Source organism: Agelaius tricolor, unplaced genomic scaffold, assembly GCF_023055355.1.
Source record: "Agelaius tricolor isolate 1412-34295 unplaced genomic scaffold, bAgeTri1.0.p SCAF_29, whole genome shotgun sequence".
NCBI lineage: Eukaryota > Metazoa > Chordata > Aves > Passeriformes > Icteridae > Agelaius > Agelaius tricolor.
The window spans coordinates 140,182-161,255 of record NW_027269289.1 but is presented as its reverse complement, the minus strand read 5'-3'; positions in this window follow the sequence as shown (position 1 = coordinate 161,255).

Here is a 21,074-nt window from a genome sequence, read left to right as displayed (position 1 = left end):
TAATGAATTATTTACTGTCAGTAGGTCAAATGACATTAGCTTTCAAAAAGGAAAAGGAGTCTTATTCCACGTGCCAATTTTAAAGTAGATTAATAAGCCTTCAGCAGAATATGGATATGAAGAGGGATATGACATGAAAGGGTAAGCAACACTGGTGACAGCAAAAGGCTTACCTGCTTCACACAAATACAGGAGATAAAATACTGTTTTTTCACAAACATTGCTATCCAGAGCTTTCCTTGAAAAGTTTCAATGCCAATCATGACAGTAAAATTCTGAGTGACAGTAAAATTCACTCTATCATGAATAAAATTTACTCAATCATGACAGCAAAATTTGCTCAATGATGAGTAAAATTCTTAGTGTAAGCGAAGTACCTTAAGCAAAGGGTAGCTCAAGCATAACTGGCATTTGATGTCAACAAAGGCAACTTGGCCTGCACGTGTCACATCTACTGCATTCAAAAGCTTACTCTGTCTCAGATTTCCTTTTGAGGGATACCAAGGCAAGCCGTTAAACTGCATGAAAATGATGACTTAAAGGAGGATATATTAGAAGCATGGAATAATGGTTAATGTTCTTTTCCTTCCAACTGCTTTGTTTGCCCGTTTAAATTTTTTAAGTCCTTCCTGGTATCACCGTGGTAGCAGTGCAGCAAGTGTTTGGTTGTAAGCTGTCCATATTGCCAGCTTCTGGACTGCCTTCAGAAAACTTCCAGCTGGTTTTGTCTAGAAATCACAAGCAGTAGAGATGACAAAGACTGCAGAAACCTTCTCATCTCCTTCTAGAGCAGGAGCGTGTCTTTGACCCACTCTTAACTAGACAACTTTCATCAGTCATGAGAGAGTCTCATGTTCAAGAGCTAAGCAATGACAGCTGTAAATGACAAAAAGCACACTGATATTTTCTTGGGACTCCAGCAGAGAGCAATGAAGGAGCTTGAATTCACCTTCTTGGAAAGTTTTAAAATGCACATGAAGTTTAGGAGAGGAGCTAAGCCATGGTAACTTTTGTTGAGTATGTCTGCGTAGACAGAGTTTCCATCACCGCAGAAGGAATGTCATTTAACCCACATAATCATCTCTAGCTGCTAAGCTGCGCTTACTGCAGATTATCCGCAACATATTTTACAGGGTGAGCTTTTATGTGTAATCCCTGAGCAACATTCCAGAGAGAAGTATTTTGGAGGGGGGGAAAGCCCAACTCTTAACTGTTTCAAATAATGGTTACATTTGAAAGTCAAAAAAGATGTAAAACCTTTCTTTCCTAGACCTATTACCAGCACAAACTGTACCAGAATTTACGACGCTTTTATTATGGCAGCATAACTCTACCGTGGACGCTCTCGCTCTGGACTATTCCTTAAGAAACAAAGTCCCCGAGAGAACTAAAACAAAATTAGCCAAAAATATTGGGCTGGATGATTTCAAAGGCTATGTACTAAAGGCCAAACACTTGTAATAATAGTAATGAGTGGACTAAAAGTTAAAGCATTACTCCGTTCAAAGATATCTTGTTCTCACAGAAGACTGTAAAAAACCTCTATTTTTCTGGGTCTGTTTTGTGCATTTAGATGTACCTTCTACTCCTTTCCACTGTATGCGAATGTTTATGACAAGGTTGGAGGACCTCATGTAACCTTCTAGAAGTAAAGAAAGACAAGCCAGTCAAGAAAGGCAAAATTGTTAATGGCAGGTGGAAAGAGGGAGGCCAAGAATAGAAAACAAAAGAACAATAATAATTGAACGCCCTCCCTGTCTTCTGTGAAAAGTAAAGGCACAGACAAGAAAGAACAACTGCAAAATTCTCACGAGAAAAACGCACTTTATCTGGCTCAAGTATTTTGGGCTACATTTCTTGCTGTTTTCTCATGCCAAACATCTTAACCATTGAAGGTGTCCCTTTTCTCTTTCTGGAATACAGCTAGGAAGATGGCTGTGTCATTGCTGTCAAGCTGTTATTCTCGGAGGTGTCCAGTTCAAAGTCCTAGATGAACTGCTTTGCTCTGTCTCTTTAATATGGCATGACTTAACCACTTACAGTTTCAGCAGCTGAACTTGCCCAGCCCTACAATTCTTTAATCTTTGAATGGTTATATTAGCTCCTTGGCAACTGGCATTTGTAAGTCCATGCAACTGTGCAGAATTTGCACGATGAGATGATGCCAAATGAGTCATGGCAGTAGATTAACTAGGACATGCAAAGCAGAGAGGAGGGAATGAGAGCACAAGAAGAGGGTACAATCTCCTTTTTTTCTGCAACAGGGCTAACACCGTAGAAATCAAAAGGAACACAAATCCTCCTAGGGGTAGTTCTTGCAAAAAACAAAGACTTCTTTTTGTGTTCACAGATCACAGCAAAATGCGGATGACAAAACCAGGCCATTAAGTCACATACAGTATGAAGCAGTATGAAAGAGGAAAGCAGCTGAGAGCCTCAACCCTGCTGAGTAGTCTCAGTATTCTTCTCGACATTAGCAGAAATTTGAAATGAGTCTCTGAAAATTACAAAGGAGGCAGAAGAAAAGGGAGCAATGACTCCTCTGGCATAGTGTTTCCTAACAGGGATCTTCAAAATGTAAAGATTGTATCATCCTTTCAACTGAAGGAAGGTATTAAAACAACAGGAAGGAAATGGCATCACATGCTAGGAAGACTCTGGGCAGTGTACTTCTAGACAGAAAGGCCACTGATGGAAAACCGACTAAACTGGCACCAATGCAGCAGCATTGTATTAAAGCCCAAAACTACCCACCGCTTCACTCTTTGCCATTCCGTTCATATGGACACAGCAGCTCTGCAACATTCCTACTGATCATCTCCTTGGCAAACTGGGAGTGAGGGTCCCTAGTGACGCAGAGTCCCCAGGCAGGTGCAGAGGAGAGCTGCTTTTTTGCAAAAACCAGGCTTTTGAAGCACTCAGGCCTTTATCAGTTCCACAGCTTTAAGCCATAACAAAATTCATTCAACCAACCATCATACACCACGCCGTGAACACGTGACCATTCTAGAACTTGTTGATCTACCTCTGATTCAGCGGCCTCACCTTCCCATAGTCCTTTTCTACTTAGCCAAAGTATCGGGCCTCAGCCCAAGGCCTTCCTTTTGTAAGCTTCTACCTATATGCAGCAGCAAACCACTATTTTCTTCCGTGCCAAGAGTTTAGGTAGATGATTTGCATCTGCCCTTCCAGGGAAACATAATGGGGAGAGAAAATTCTGTCGGAAATGTTCAGTCATTCAGTTTTCTAGACAGGCCAAATCAAAAGAAAAGCAAGCTATAGGATTGTGTACTTGCTCTTACAAAGCACCTGCTGCCCTCTGACAATGAACTAGCAGAAAACCAGCAAAAATAAGACTTGAGGCAAACAAGCCTTTGAAGGGAATTATGACATGATAAAGAAAGACAACACATTTCCAGCTTGTCGAAATGTCAGCAAAGGCTTGAGGGCAAAGGCTGAACGAATGGGGAAAGGTTACAAGAATCCCAAGAAAAACATGACCATGGATTAAAAGAATCCCAACAGGTCAACTGACCTGTTGAAGTTTTCTGTTTTGAAGGAAATCAGTGGCTGCTGATTTAGATAGGCCATTCAAGTTAATTTCCCCGTGCACCTTCCACTCCTTTTTCACCTGTCACCATCACAGGGTGAATTGGGACCATGGAATCACAATTCTTTGGATTCTGTTCTTAGCTTTAGGAGACAACTACAGCAGCTGAAGTAGCTGTTACTGATGCGATACCCAGGAACACAGAGTTGACATATTTCATTCATGTCCAATCACAACTAGCCATATCTAAGAGGATAGGATTGGCCTCTTTTCATGATGCTTTTCTTATTTTACAGCCTGCTATGATTCTGCTGAAACTTTTTCATTAGTTTCTCTCTAAAAAGGAGAAAGTCCAATGTCCCTCCCTACTGGTGCAGGTTTACCATTCGGTTTGTCGAGTCTAAAAATGGAATTGGAACTAGCAGGAATTACTGTGTTTAAAGCGTCCGGTCCGTTCAGACAGTCTCAGGTCGATAAAAGCCTAGATGTTATTGGCTAAATACTGTTTCCCCCAAGAGCGGACGCACGCAATTTAATCCAACTTTTTATAACAAACTCCAATAATACAGAATCCAGTCATACAAAAGAGTCACCAAGAAGCAGGAAGAATTCTCGGACCATTTAGGGTAGCAAACTTCTCACCTTCTTTTGGAGTGAGCATAATCTGCTAGCTGAAGTAACAAACTTGAGGACAGAAATCGCCCTACTATTGAGAAGTTGTTGACAAGAGAACCACCTAAGCTGTGTGACTTTCCCTTTTCTATTCATTGGTCAAGCCTAGTAGCCTAAAATTTACGGGCTCAATCAAAGACAAATGCAATCTAGTCAGAGGTCTATGAAAAGTCCAAAACTAACCAGAATTCTTCTTAGACAATGGAAATGGAAGCAGAGCTACCAATTTCCTTGCCACATATCCCTAAAACGCATTCCTTTCTAGTCATAACTAATGTATAGCCACCAGTACAATCAGGAAAAGATGAAACTTACAGATGTCAGCGAGGGAAGGATTTGAAAGAACTATTCCCATTATTCATCGTCTAGACAGCAACTATCATTAAAATCAGAGCCCTTTTAGTAGGGCTTTCCTTGTGGGAAATTCAGGACTCCAGGACAACGGAGCGAGAGGATTAAGCAGAAGCCGTTGATTGTTGACATGATGCACTTACACATTCTAAATCTCTGCACACGCTAGGCCCGCATTTCTATCTTGGTGCCTTTGTTATGTCCACATAACATTCTGTGTGTACCTCTCAGAAGATACGATTGGTTACAGTCCAGGCGCTTTGCTGCCCCCCGTTATCGAGTTCTTGTAGTCTTGGAATTTGGTTTCTCAACTTCTCTTTCTTCTTTTAGCACGGCTTATGTCTTAGTAACCTTGATGAATTCCAGAGGGCTCTGAGAAAATTCTGAGAAGAACATATTCCAGCTGGATGGCTGGTGCACCCTTTAGTCTAAGAGGTTCAGCTACATTGCTACAATTTCCCCCTTCTTTGTCTTGCACCAGCTAAACCCTTTTCACTGTATTTACTTCCAAGAGGCTCACCAGTTTCATGATGCATGGAATAACAAGAAGCAATCTAATAATGACTACTAGTAACAACAAAGTTCCCTTGACAAGATCTTCCAACCATCGAGTTGTTTCCCATCTCTCAAACCATTCATGCGTAACCCTCTCATTCCCCGGGACACAATGCCGGTGGTGTTAATATTTGTTTTTCGCGTTTCGGAAGCTGCTGCTAGCCGAGTCTCCCGGAGGCGAAGAAGCGGCTTCTTCGCACACAGAGCATTGCTTGCGTCGCGGTGAGCACCTAAGAGCGGCTTGTGCCGAAAGAAGCCGTGGACCGGCACTTAGCTTCGGAGAGCTGCGTATCTGCGTCTTCTGCGTGTCTTGCCGCTCAACACTCAGCAAAAAGCTTTTCCACCATATCTTGCAAAGAGCAACTCTGCCAGTATAGAAAACATCCAAAATCATGTTCTAAAGCTTGCACAGAGGTCTGAAAAGAGTTTTGCAATACGGAAAAGATAGTTGTGCAGAACTCGTTCCTTTCGTATATAATAACAATGGAAAAGGCAGGAGAGTGGTAAAATACTGTTTTCTCGAAGTCTGAATGCTGCCCACACTGTTCCTGTGTGGTGCGACTTGCACCTTCGTTTTCGGGAAGATGCCGCACTCTCCGTCTCCCAGAGGCGAAGAAGCGGCTTCTTCGCACACAGAGCATTGGGTCGGTCGCAGTGAGCACCTAAGAGCGGCTTGCGCCAAAAGAAGCCGTGGACCGGCACTTAGCTTCGGAGAGCTCCCTATCTGCGTCTTCTGCGTGTCTTGCCGCTCAACACTCAGCAAAAAGCTTTTTCCACCATATCTTGCAAAGAGCAACTCTGCCAGTATAGAAAACATCCAAAATCATGTTCTAAAGCTTGCACAGAGGTCTGAAAAGAGTTTTGCAATACGGAAAAGATAGTTGTGCAGAACTCGTTCCTTTCGAATATAATAACAATGGAAAAGGCAGGAGAGTGGTAAAATACTGATTTCTCTAAGTCTGGATGCTGCCCACACTGTTGCTGTGTGGTGCGACTTGCATCTTCGCCTTTGGGAAGCTGCCGCTCTCTCCGTCTCCCGGAGGCGAAGAAGCGGCTTCTTTGCGCACAACATTGTGCCGAGCGCAGGGAGCTCCTGAGAGCTGTTTGTGCCGAAAGAAGCCGTGGACAGGCACTTAGCTTCGGAGAGCTCCCTATCTGCGTCTTCTGCGTGTCTTGCCGCTCAACACTCAGCAAAAAGCTTTTCCACCATATCTTGCAAAGAGCAACTCTGCCAGTATAGAAAACATCCAAAATCATGTTCTAAAGCTTGCACAGAGGTCTGAAAAGAGTTTTGCAATACGGAAAAGATAGTTGTGCAGAACTCGTTCCTTTCGAATATAATAACAATGGAAAAGGCAGGAGAGTGGTAAAATACTGTTTTCTCGAAGTCTGAATGCTGCCCACACTGTTGCTGTGTGGTGCGACTTGCACCTTCTTTTTCGGGAAGATGCCGCACTCTCCGTCTCCCGGAGGCGAAGAAGCGGCTTCTTCGCACACAGAGCATTGGGTCGGTCGCAGTGAGCACCTAAGAGCGGCTTGCGCCGAAAGAAGCCGTGGACCGGCACTTAGCTTCGGAGAGCTGCGTATCTGCGTCTTCTGCGTGTCTTGCCGCTCAACACTCAGCAAAAAGCTTTTCCACCATATCTTGCAAAGAGCAACTCTGCCAGTATAGAAAACATCCAAAATCATGTTCTAAAGCTTGCACAGAGGTCTGAAAAGAGTTTTGCAATACGGAAAAGATAGTTGTGCAGAACTCGTTCCTTTCGAATATAATAACAATGGAAAAGGCAGGAGAGTGGTAAAATACTGTTTTCTCGAAGTCTGAATGCTGCCCACACTGTTCCTGTGTGGTGCGACTTGCACCTTCGTTTTCGGGAAGATGCCGCTCTCTCCGTCTGCCGGAGGCGAAGAAGCGGCTTCTTCGCACACAGAGCATTGGGTCGGTCGCAGTGAGCACCTAAGAGCGGCTTGTGCCGAAAGAAGCCGGGGACCGGCACTTAGCTTCGGAGAGCTGCGTATCTGCGTCTTCTGCGTGTCTTGCCGCTCAACACTCAGCAAAAAGCTTTTTCCACCATATCTTGCAAAGAGAAACTGTGCCAGTATAGAAAACATCCAAAATCATGTTCTAAACTTGCACGGAGGTCTGAAAAGAGTTTTGCAAGAAGGAAAAGATAGCTGTCCAAAACTCGTTCTTTTCGAATATAAGAACAATGGAAAAGGCAGGAGAGTAGTAAAGTACTGTTTTCTCGAAGTCTGAATGCTGCCCACAATGTGCTTGTGTGGTGCGGCTTGCATCTTCGCCTTTGGGAAGATGCCGCTCTCTCCGTCTCCCGGAGGCGAAGAAGCGGCTTCTTCGCACACAGAGCATTGGGTCGGTCGCGGTGAGCATCTAAGAGCGGCTTGTGCCGAAAGAAGCTGGGGACCGGCACTTAGCTTCGGAGAGCTGCGTATCTGCGTCTTCTGGGTGTCTTGCCGCTCAACACTCAGCAAAAAGCTTTTTCCACCATATCTTGCAAAGAGCAACTCTGCCAGTATAGAAAACATCCAAAATCATGTTCTAAAGCTTGCACAGAGGTCTGAAAAGAGTTTTGCAATACGGAAAAGATAGTTGTGCAGAACTCGTTCCTTTCGAATATAATAACAATGGAAAAGGCAGGAGAGTGGTAAAATACTGTTTTCTCGAAGTCTGAATGCTGCCCACACTGTTCCTGTGTGGTGCGACTTGCACCTTCTTTTTCGGGAAGATGCCGCACTCTCCGTCTCCCAGAGGCGAAGAAGCGGCTTCTTCGCACACAGAGCATTGGGTCGGTCGCAGTGAGCACCTAAGAGCGGCTTGTGCCGAAAGAAGCCGTGGACCGGCACTTAGCTTCGGAGAGCTGCGTATCTGCGTCTTCTGCGTGTCTTGCCGCTCAACACTCAGCAAAAAGCTTTTCCACCATATCTTGCAAAGAGAAACTGTGCCAGTATAGAAAACATCCAAAATCATGTTCTAAACTTGCACGGAGGTCTGAAAAGAGTTTTGCAAGAAGGAAAAGATAGCTGTCCAAAACTCGTTCTTTTCGAATATAAGAACAATGGAAAAGGCAGGAGAGTAGTAAAGTACTGTTTTCTCGAAGTCTGAATGCTGCCCACAATGTGCTTGTGTGGTGCGACTTGCATCTTCGCCTTTGGGAAGCTGCCGTTCTCGCCATCTCCCGGAGGCGAAGAAGCGGCTTCTTTGCGCACAACATTGTGCCGAGCGCAGGGAGCTCCTGAGAGCTGTTTGTGCCGAAAGAAGCCGTGGACAGGCACTTAGCTTCGGAGAGCTGCGTATCTGCGTCTTCTGGGTGTCTTGCCGCTCAACACTCAGCAAAAAGCTTTTCCACCATATCTTGCAAAGAGAAACTCTGCCAGTATAGAAAACATCCAAAATCATGTTCTAAACTTGCACGGAGGTCTGAAAAGAGTTTTGCAAGAAGGAAAAGATAGCTGTCCAAAACTCGTTCTTTTCGAATATAAGAACAATGGAAAAGGCAGGAGAGTAGTAAAGTACTGTTTTCTCGAAGTCTGAATGCTGCCCACAATGTGCTTGTGTGGTGCGACTTGAATCTTCGCCTTTGGGAAGCTGCCGCTCTCTCCGTCTCCCGGAGGCGAAGAAGCGGCTTCTTCGCATACAGAGCATTGGGTCGGTCGCGGTGAGCATCTAAGAGCGGCTTGTGCCGAAAGAAGCTGGGGACCGGCACTTAGCTTCGGAGAGCTGCGTATCTGCGTCTTCTGCGTGTCTTGCCGCTCAACACTCAGCAAAAAGCTTTTTCCACCATATCTTGCAAAGAGCAACTCTGCCAGTATAGAAAACATCCAAAATCATGTTCTAAAGCTTGCACAGAGGTCTGAAAAGAGTTTTGCAATACGGAAAAGATAGTTGTGCAGAACTCGTTCCTTTCGAATATAATAACAATGGAAAAGGCAGGAGAGTGGTAAAATACTGATTTCTCTAAGTCTGGATGCTGCCCACACTGTTGCTGTGTGGTGCAACTTGCATCTTCGCCTTTGGGAAGCTGCCGCACTCTCCGTCTCCCGGAGGCGAAGAAGCGGCTTCTTTGCGCACAACATTGTGCCGAGCGCAGGGAGCTCCTGAGAGCGGTTTGTGCCGAAAGAAGCCGTGGACCGGCACTTAGCTTCGGAGAGCTGCGTATCTCCGTCTTCTTAGGTTCTTGTCGTTCAACACTCAGCAAAAAGCTTTTCCACCATATCTTGCAAGGAGAAACTGTGCCAGTACACAAAACATCCCCGATCTTCTTCTAAAAGTTGCACAGAGGACTGCAGAGTGTTTAACAAGAAGAAAAACATCGTGTCCCAAAACTCCTTTTATTCGAATATAATGTGAATGGAAGGGCAGGAGAATGCTAAAGCACTCGTTTCTATCAATTTGAAAGCTGCACACGCTATATCGGTGTGCTGCGGCTTGCATCTTCGCCTTTGGGAAGCTGCCGTTCTCTCCATCTCCCGGAGGCGAAGAAGCGGCTTCTTCGCGCACAGAGCATTGTGCCGGTGGCGGTGTTCTCCGGAGAGCGGCTTCTGACGAAAGACGCCCTGGCAGGGGGCTTCGTTTCGGAGAGCTCTTTACTCTGCCTTCTGCCTCTCTCGTCGCATAAAACTGAGCAAAAAGCTTTTTTACTATGTCTTGCCAAGACAAACTGTGCCCGTACGGAAAGCATCTCCGCTCTTGTTCTAGAAGTTGCACGGAGGTCTGCAGAGTGTTTAGCAAGAAGCAAAAGAAAGTTGTCCAAAACTCCTTCTTTTTGAATGGTAATGTGAATGGAAAAGGCAGGAGAGAGGTAAGGTACTGGTTTCTTTAAGTTTGAGAGCTGCACACACACTCCCCATGTTGTGCGACTTTTTTCTTGGCTTTTAAAGACGCGGCCGCGGTCTCCGTCTCCCGGAGGCGAAGAAGCCGCTTCTTTGCACACAGAGCATTGTGCCGGTCGCGGTGCGCTCCGGAGCACGGCTTGTGCCGAAAGACGCCTGGGAGAGGCCTTTACCTTCGGAGAGCTCCGTATCTCTGAATCTGCGTCTCTTGTCGCCTACATCTTAGCAAAAAGCTTTTCTACTATGTCTCGCAAGGAGAAACTGTCCCAGTACAAAAAGCATCCCCGATCTTTTTCTGGAAGTTGCACGGAGTGTCAGCAGAGTGTTTAGCAAGAAGCAAAAGAAAGTTGTCCAAAACCCCTTTTCTTCCAATGTTAATGTGAATTGAAAAGGCAGGAGAATGAGGAAGTGCTGTTTTCTGTACGTTTGAAAGCTGTCACAAGGAGAAACTCTATCAGCACCTCAAGTTTTCCTCCATTTTACTCCCGATATTTCTTTTGCTGTGCAGTCAAGAAGCACCCTTCTTTCTTAGTTCTGCTGCAGGTTGTCTTCAAATGGCTTTGCTTTCTGTCCCCTCCTCCCCATTTCTAACAGGCACAAGCACATTCCCTTCCCGGAACAAAATCCTGGTAATAGAGCCAGGAAGACTACGCTTTGACTTTGAGAACCAAAACCTATCTAAGAGCAAATAGTCCATTCTTTGAGACCCAATATCACACATCTGTGTGCAGGAGGAAGAGGGGTGTCTGCGTGCGTGAATGGGAAGTGTACTCGCCAACAAACTAGAGCCAATATTAGTAACCAACATGTAACAAGTGTGGACGTATATAATTCCCTGCTCTTTTTTGGATCTTTTTTCTTAAAGGTTATTTTGCTTTTAAAAATTTTCTAGTCATTTGAGCGATTCTTCTTTGTTTGTATGAGAATAGAAATCTCCATAAATCTTACTATGTAAAAAGCAAGGTAATTTTTGGACTTGATGATGACTATTTGGGAGATGATATTTTCATCTGCATAAATCAATTTCCTTGTTTTGGAAATATTTTTGTCACGGAAAGTAGTAAGTTTCAAGATGTGTTTTTAGAAGGTGTAAAAATTGAGATCCTCCTTTGTATCAAAGCCATACAAAGAATATCCCTTAAAACCATCCACTCCATCATTTCATTTTTGTATTTTTGTCTTTTCAATAGCTAGTTCTCACTTTCAGATGGCTTTTAAATGCCCTGTTTTGACACAATTTTGTTATTCATTTCTAAGCTTCAAAATGATATTTAAGAAGAGTAATTTCCTGTAACTACTTGACAGTTTGCAAATTAACATCAAAGTGGAGGGAGGGAGGGAAGGAAGTGGCAGAAGGACTTGGCAGAAAGAAGGACATAATGGAAGGAAGGCAGTGAAGGAAGGAAGTGGGGGAAAGAAAGAAAAGAAAGAAAGAAAGAAAGAAAGAAAGAAAGAAAGAAAGAAAGAGAGAAAGAAAGAAAGAAAGAGAGAAAGAACGAAAGAAAGAAAGAAAGAAAGAAAGAAAGAAAAAGAAAGAAAGAAAGAAAAAGAAAGAAAAAAAGAAAGAAAGAAAGAGAAGGGAAGAAAATTCCCAAATGTCAGAAACGTTAATGATAAAATACTTGCGTGTATGATAAAGAGCGAGGAGTAGATATTAGATATAGTATTGCTAAATGGCCCATAAATGTGAGACCCAAACCGTTCAACTCCTTGGATAGCAGTTTCTCAGCATGAATATGTTATTTCTAGCTTCAACTTCTTACTGCTACTGTACAGAATGATTACCATAGAATAATGGAATGGTTGGCTTTGGAAGGGACCTTAAATTCACCTACGTCCTCCCCAGCATGTCATTGTCAGGGACACCTTCCACTAGAGCGCCTTAAGCTCAAAGACCCATTCAAGCTGGCCTTGATCACTTCCAGGAATTGGTCACCCACAACATGTTCTAGTGTCTCACAACCATCTTGGCAAGGAATTTCTTCCCAATAGCCAAAGGAAACCTATCCTCTTCAGGTTTTAAAGCCATCCACACTTTTCCTACCGCTCCGTGCCCTTGTGTAGCTCACCTGCCTCCTTCTGGTAGGCTGTCTTCAGCTACTGGAGAGCTGCTCTAACAATTTGCCCGGAGTCTGCTCTTCTCCAGGCTGAGAAAATGCCTGCGGGACTCTGGCTTGATGACAGACTTCTTGTGCTGCACTGGGGGCTCAGACCATTCTTCTTCTTGGAATTGCTGTAGGATGCTCAGCCACTGTTGACTGTGGTACAGGTACACTGGTCATTGTGGTACAGGTAATAAATAGATGATTGTTTTAATAAAGACCCAATTGAAATGATAAGAGCTAAATTTTAACGCTAAATTAATTGCAGAAAGATTCCTAAACCTGTGGCCCGTTACCCCAGCCCATCCATTGATTGTAAATGACATGCCTTGCAGATGTTATGATACATGAACCAAAGCCAAGTGATGGATACTGCTTAAGATAGATGTTCTACCTGCTTACTGCAATATGTTCTTATCAGTCTAAAACAATTCCCGAACATTAAGAACAAGAGATTACATCATGAAGTAATGAAGTGCTTGGGTTGAAAGTAAAAGGCATTTGAAAGAAATGGGTTTGGGGGCTACCACAGCAAGATCTCAGAAATGGAGTGCCAGCTTAGTTCTCTGCTTCAGAGACAAGTGAAGCAATTCAGAAGTGTCTTCCTGGGAAAAAGGTTGACAGATCTTTCTGCACAACAGTTAACAGCCGGCATCAGAAATGGGTGCAAATAACATACTAGCCACTACAAGTTTGTCATCCTGGAGTGGAAGGGCCACTCAGACTCATAGCAGTGGTCTTGCTGCTGTGCCTGTTCAAATAGACAGAAAAGAATGAGGAAAACAAATTTTTCCATCTAGTTTGTTTCAGTATTGGTACAAAGACTATTTTCCCGCCCTCAGGAGACAGCAAAAACAGTCAACAACTGAAATGCTTCAGAAATGGAAATGATCTGAATCACAAATATTTCTTTTCACATCAAAATTAAAGCCCAAGTCATAACTGTCAAACAGATAGAACTATTTAAAGATGAATGTACTATACATACTAAAATATTCCCAGAGATAACTATTGTGTCCTTAGTCTGTTTAAAAGTCTAGACTTCCTGGTAAAAAAACTTGTACAGAGCTGAGGTAGCTCCACGACATTCTCTTTTCAGATTAAGTAAACTCTTCAGTCTCACCACCGTTTCCAATGGATTTCCGTAAGTCCTTGAAAACCAGTAATTTCCCTTTTTTCCTTCTCTGAAAAAAATGACAGTGACAAGAGTTATTTGCACTCCCTATTTTCTGAAAAGCCTGAACATCAAGCCTTAAGAACTTTATCATGAGTTTTACTTCAAACTAAATTGGAAGAGAATGGCAGAAAGAATGGGAGCCTCAAGCAAAAGAATTTAGGCTTCTAATTCTTGCGTTGTCTTCTTACTTACCTAAGACAAGAAGTGGAAAGAGAATAGATTAGAGTTAGCAGCTGTTGAAGATTTGCACGTACTCTTCCACTCTTCCAAGAGGTCAAGGATGCTTTTCTGGCCCTCTCTCCCTCCACAAGCTGCAGCTTCCTTCAAGGCACAGTCACCTGCTGTGGCATGGAGCTCCCCACGAGCTCCATTGTGTTCCTCCACGGTTCTCCAGGGACTGCTGGGAGACAACCTGCTTGATGATGATGTCCTCCAGGGACTGTGGGGGATTCTTTGCTCTGTCACCTGGAGCACCTTCTCCTCCTTCTTGTCTCACTTTAGTATCATGCAGCTGCTTCTCATACTCCTTTTTTCCCTCACTTGTCACTGCCTAGTCATATGTTTTGTACTTTTGACAATATCTTTTCACAAAGACTGATGGGCTCAGTTGCAGAAATGTGTCTTGCTAGAAAATTGGATACTATAGAAAACCATGATTTTACAGAAAAGAATAGTGGAAGTACAAATATACTGCTAAAGAACCGGAAAACTGACAATCATTCATTGTAATACGTCCCCTCATTTTGCCTTCTTTCTCCTTAAGATCTGGAAAGACTACTGGGCAGTGAAAAACACTACAGTGTTGTTTCAAAGAAAAGACTTTTTTAGGATTCTAAGGCGCATGTTCCAATTGCTTGAGAAAATTGAGAAAAGGCACTTTGTCTTTTGTGATAAATATCATTAGCCACTAGGGACAAAGTCTGACCAACAACAAGAGCAGATCAAAATCTGATGAGACCAAGCAATATACCTTGAGCGGCCAGGACAGAACCATTGAGTCGTTGAATCTGTTGAATTGGAAGGACCCCATCAGGATCATCATCAGTCCAACTCCTGGCCCTGCCTGGGGCCATCCTTGAACTCCCAGACTCAGACAGTTGTGATGGTGTGACCACTCCCTGGAGAGACTCTTCCAGTGCCCAGCCATTCTCGGGTTAAAAACTTTTTCCTGATACCCGACCTAAACCTCCCCTGACTCAGCTGCATGCCATTTCTTTGAGTCCTGTCTTTGTAGACCTCATTTGAGGACTTTCTAATACCAAGGTGATTCCGCCCCAGAGCGGAGCAGAGAAGAGAAGAGCAGAGCAGAGCAGAGCAGAGCAGAGCAGAGCAGAGCAGAGCAAGACAATCCCCTCCCTTGCCCAGCTGGTGATGCTGTGCCTGATGCACCCCAGGACAGGCTTGGCCCTCCTGGCTGCCAGGGCACTGCTGATGCACATTCAGCTTGCCATATTGGCCAGGAGCCTGGGTCCCTTTCTGCAGTGCTTCTCCCAGCCTCTTGCTCCCTCCCCAGTCTATACACCCACCAGGATTGCCCTGTTGCAGGTGCTGAATCCAGCACTTGCCCTTGTTCCACTCCATCTGGTTGGTGATTGCCTGTGGGAATCCTCAAAAACAGAGGGGTTTGGGAAAGCTGCAAAAGGAAGGCCTCAGAGACAGCAGAACTGTCATTGGAGCTAAGCAGTAGTCATAAGGTTTGTCAGCAGAAAAATTAGATGAGAAGTAGAAAAGTAAGGACAAATGGAACAATGGTCTGTGTATTAATGCTTGTCTAGAATAACTCCCTAAGCTACAGCAAAGTATATCTAGCGTGATGTTAGGTAGTTCTAAGCTTAATAATGGAGCTCTGTGCATTGTATCTTAAGGCTTACAAGCAGGTCTTTTATTCGAAAGAAGCGAGCATTGTTCTAAGCCCAGGTACATGTCTTTATAGTGATTGGATAGAAGTACTGTCAATATGCTTTTGCTTTGTGTGATTGGTCAAAAAACTTTTCAAGTCAGTTGTAACATTAAGTTCTTTGTCTGCTGCTGGGGACGTGAGCTGCTGGCAGCTTCCCATTGTCATCACCATGTAATGAGACTGATGCTGGAAAAAAACCAGCTTGAGACGCCGTCCCCAGCAGTCCCGCCCCTTTTGTGATTTGTGCATAGACTCCCGGCCAGCAAGAATTGCCCATCTCTCCTATTTGGCAAGATCTCTCTGCAAGGTCTCTGTGCCCTCAAGGGAGTTAGTTCACAGCTCCTCCCAGTTTAGTGTCTTTGGCAAACTGTCTTAATATTCCTTCAAGTGCTGTGTCCAGGTTGTTCAAAAGATGTTGAAGAGAACTGGCCCAATGATGATACTGTCTTAGCCACTGAAATAAGTGCTTCATACTTCCTCTTGTGCAGAAATCACAACAAATTTCTTCTCTATCCATGTTTTCTTATGCTCATGCTTTTTATCCCAACAGCAGCTGACACGACATTTACAGGCACAGCAACAGCACACTTTTCCTGCTCTTACTAGACTTAACAATTTTGCAACCGGTCAATCAGTGACCTTTGCAACTAAAGTCAGACCTTCAGCATTTCTCATTAAATGAATGTCTTCAGAAGAAAACTTTGCTGCCTACTCTGTACGACTGAAGAATAGATGATAATGAGTTAGCATCACAATCAGTTAAGTACAGAGCCTATCCTTTAGCAGGGAAAAAATTAAAAGAAGAGCTCTTTTATGCAACAACTATCTGAGAAACAAAACAACTAGGATCTTCCACAGGGTTCCCTGCAGTAGAAATGTACTTGGATGAATGCAGAAGATAAAAGATGTGGTTTTGAAAGGCTATGTCCTTGCTAAGCTAAATTGGATCTCATCCTGTCGATGAAAGATCAAGGAGCTCAAAGCGGAGCTAGAGAGACATGTCCAGATAATGAGATAGAGCAAAGCATTTTCCAAGATAATTAAGCATTCTGGTGGACTGGCCAGGTAGGTTAAATCTGCCACACCCATTCACTTTTGGGGACTGAGCTGTGGAGTGCTAAACCGTATCTGCTGCTGTGCAAAGTAAAAGAGATCCATCCAAATTGTACGGTTAGTGTGAACACTCTCACTCTCAATTGTAAAACACTTCATAAGCTATTAATCAGTCTTAGGAACAAAATGAAATAAAGTTGTTATGCCATCTGGGAATGGGAAAATATCTTCAAAATATTTTTTTCTCTATGTTTTCTTCTTTTTTCTTTTTTTCTTTTTTTTTTTTTTAATCCCACCTTATGTGATTGATAATTTCAACCATTCTGGAATGCTTTTAACAGATGAACCCAGCATAGTAGTTTTATTACCGGCTCTTGTCCCTTACATGCTTCAGTACAGGTTTGGAATATACTCCCCAGTCAATTAGTGGTTTTTTATCTCTTTTCCCAGAGACAACTTTTAAAGGACTACTTAACCCCTAAAAATCATAATTTCTCTGGTTTCTCCAAGCTTTTTGAGAAAGCTGTTTTGGTTTTGTTTTGGTTTGTTGTTTGTTTTGTTTTATTGCATCGTTCCCAATGTCTTCAGACCTACTACAAGAAGAAGTTAAAAATAGATCTTATTTGAAGAGACTGTTAAAGCTAATGAACTGCCAGTCTTGGTATTTGTATGTTTCTAAATCCTTGAAATTCCAAGGTTGCCTTCCTGAATCCTCAGTTACTTAGAAAACATTGTGTTTATAAAACAGACCCAGTTCAATTGCTTCTGCAAACTCACCTTCATTTTATAGGATTGTACTTCAAGAAATCTTGCTTCATTCAAACATTGGAAGTACAGATTTGACATCATCTGTGACCCTTCCATCTGTCTGAACTGTATTTCATTGTGTGAGTTCCTCAGTTGCTTCAAATAAGGACAGAATCTTTTCAATTTGCATAGCATGTTATCTGAAGATCTCCTGTCTGCTTTCTTCACTTGCTTTAATGGGAAGACAAGGGAAATACATTTTGAATGTTATCTTTTAGAGTCTACTTTTACCTACCAGTGTGCTTCTATGGACTAGAACCAAGTGCAGCTTGAAAGAAGGTATTGTCACGATCCGCTCATACCAAGGGGTTGGTTAACTGGTGGGTTGGTTAACTGATCTGGGAGTGCAACAGACAACCTGGAAAGGGGATTGCAGTATCAATCCAAAGAAATGCACCTTTATAGAATGACCACAGCAAATGCCTGAAAGGAATCAGGGAGAGGAAAAGAATAAAAAAGAGGGGGAGAAAGAGAGAGGAGTATAGCTACCAAACATGGAGAGACTAAGGCCTCTTAGTCCGGCCGATAGAGTTTGCCTAGTCACGTTGGGAAGATCTCAAAGTCCTGGTGAACTCAAGGTTCTATTATAGTCCATTGCTGAGGGGGGAAACAGAATCTTGAAATGGCTGAGGGGGAACAGATCCAATCAAGAAGAAGAAGTCTATTGAAATTGCTGAGGGGGAAAAAGGTATTGAAGACGGGTCCAGACAGTCCATGTTCTCAGCAGGATAAGTCAGTATCAGCAGTGAGTGGGACCCACTGTTTCAGGACTGCTTTCTGGGGGAAACCAGTCTAGGTCCTGTAGGCACATCTGTAGGCAACACTCAGCAGGCATCCTGCTTCAGTCAGGCCAGCACCCCTGCATCAGAATTACAGGTGTCTCAGTCTCAGTCCTTGGTAGGGGGGCTTCAACCTCGGTGCCTCACGGTGGTAGTGGAGCAGAGGAAGGATTTTCCATGGGGGGGCCTACCAAGTTGCCCCAGCAAGTTCATCTGGCCAAGAGGTGGGAAAATTCCTGGTCTATTGTCGTGAAGCAGGTGCAAGCATATAGGCTGGGTCGCCCCTTGGCAGGCCCTGCTAGAAGCAGTCACTGAAGACACAGCTGTGAACAATCACTTGGCAGGCCAGAATTCTGCTCAGGGGCCTCAGGATTTTTGGTGTTCATCCATTACTGGCAGGCCAGAGGTCCCATCGGGGTCCTCAGGGTCCTGATATCGGTCCTGTGGACGGTCGTGAGGCAAATGGGGGGAACCTCAGACCGTCTTTCACAGCACCTGGTGACTCACGACAGGCTTCAAAGGGTCTTCATCAGCAGTGTTCTGTACTATTGTTGTGTACTTGTCGCGCATTGGTAGCATATCCTGGAAAGCAGAGACAATACGTCAGACAGAGAGAGAGAAGGGAAGGACAAGAAAAGATAAAAAAAGGCGGGGGTAAGGAAACAAGAAACAAATATATTAACAGTAATTTAGACCATATTATTTTGAAACATTTTTTTCAAATATCTGAAACTAATCACAAATAATCAAAGGCAATAAAGCAATAAACAAATCAACAACAGTTCATTTAAAATATTTTTTTTCAAAACAATTCACCAAAAATCAAAAGTAATTTTCTTATAATCTTCAAAGAAAATTGAAGACGATTTCAAAACACATCCTCTCATTTATAGTCGCCTTGTGTCAATAGTCTTGGAGATGGCCACAGTGAAAAGGACATCAGCCAAGTTGTGTGCATTAATGACAGACATCAATTTTGTTAACTCTTTCATCATTCTCCAATTCATAATGAATAAGATTGCTGATTAAAAAACCCCAATCAAAACGAAACGCAAAAGGGCAATGATGGGATGACACATACTGTTCAGGACTCTTGTGGCAGTAGGTGACCACCCAAAAAGAGTATCCTACCACCTGTGTTCAGCATCTTTTCTTACTCTCTCTATGACATGGTGTATTTCTTTCACATTGTGATGAACAGTTACCAGTGCTTTCTGTCTATTCTTCTTGATCTTCTCCAATATTTCAATGAAGTCCTGATGAAGCAAAGATTGCTTTACCAAAGTAATGTTCATCCCAATGGGAGTAGGTAAATGTCCTGGTTTAGGGCAAATTTGGGAGAAAAAACCTCCAAAAGGTGGACCCTCCAGAAAACAAACCCACACGGCCCCTCCCCCCAACCGGGTCGGGAAGGATTCCTTGGAAACAAGTGGAAAGAACCTGTTTCTGTAACAGGCAAAGCACCCCGCAGCACACAAAAGGAACAATACCAGACGGCACCACTCTTTCACCGCTCTGAAAAAGTAGACAACTTCAGAAAGTCTCTCTTGGGAGTGCTCGCTCTCTTATCAGTCTGTCCTGTGCTGGGGTAGCTGCTGCACCTTGGCCGCAAGGGGCAAACTCTCGGTGTTTCCCAGGTCCCAGTCCGGAGCAGGTCCGAGTAGGTCCAAAGAAGGGAAAGGAGAAACAGTCCAGGGAAAATTTGGACTGCTTAGCTAAACTAACTAATGAGCAGGAGCAAAAAAGCAAGAGCAAAGCAGGAGCAAAGCCGAAGCAAGAGCAAAGCGAAAAGCAAAGCAAAAAGCAAAAGCAGCACCCATGTACTGCCCTGTCTCTGTGTCGTGCCAGCTGTGGGGGAGCGGCTGATAGCAAAACCAAAACAAAACATTCGCTCTTCACAGCCAGTCTTGAAGGCACAGAACATGATATCCAGCATCAACAGAACACACGGATGGGGATACAAGCATCATAACGTCACCCTAGGACAGTAATAGTTTGTGAATCACTCTTTAATTGGATTGAAAAAGGTAATGGGAGGTAACTGGAGCTTCTGAAGAAAAATCACATCCCTCAATTTTGTAAAGTTACAAGCGCAACAATTTGAATGATTTTTACTATCCACTACTGCATTTTCTACAAATACCGTATCACAAGCAGTTCTAAAGCACCCACACCCATTGCCTATATATTTAAGGACTGTTTCGAAAGTCTCGTTAGGACGAATTTCAAAATGACAGATATTTTGTTCTGTGTCCAAACAAACAACCTGAGCTGTAATTGCATTACTTTCACAGATGAAGCCTAGTTCTCGGACAATAGAAGATTCCAAATTAACATGTTGCCATTTTTTACCAGTTTGATGGGCCCATTGTCTATGTTCAGAAAGATTGGGAATAGCTCCATCATGATTTAGCTCTAATGCAATAATAGGAAATCTCAAATGCACTGAGGCATTGCGTACGGTTAACGCAAGAGCTGTGGCTGTGTTTGTAATGGGGTGATAAGTAAAATTCACCAAGTTCCACCAGGACTGGAATTCTCTTTCAAAATCAGTGGCACTGTCCCAAATTCTTTTCTGAATTGCAGTAGGAAAATTGCCTTCACCTTCTCTTATCATTGAGGCAGCAACTGACTGCATCGACAATTGTGCCTGGATACAGCTAAGAGCCAAAGAAAGGTTGTTTGGTGTAGCACCGAGTGCATCAGTCTACCAATTTGTGATCACTTACATTTACCTTTTCCCAAGCTGGTAATATGTTTGATAGCAAGCCCTGCTGTGTTCCCAAAGCCAATAAGGATGATTGCAGTGGTTGTTTTAATTTGGTCAAATCTCTAACCATTTTGTGGCAGCCAATTTATCCATTAGTGTACTTCAGAATCAATACTATTTAGAATTCCAAAACCTGTTCCCAAAACACCGGTTATGTCTCTTAGTGTCTGTTTTTAAAGAAAAAACGGACTTTCTGTTTTTGCAGCCAGGTGGTCCAACCCTCAAAGGAAGTCCGCAAAAAAGGCAAACAGGCCGGCTGAATTTCTGAGACATTGTTTTGCATCATCAGCAATTTGACTTGTTTAAGAGACCGTGCCAGATTGAACAATATGTGTTGTTGACCAGTTTTCCTGGTTATATATGGTCCAATTTCAAAACTTCTCAGGCTAAGCATAAGCGGTGCTTGGGCCGGAGTGGTGGTAGTAGAAGGTTGGTTCATACCTTTTATTATCAACTTAAAAGCCTTCACTAGTTTTGGACCAAAGACAAACTACTTCTGCAGTTTGTGTT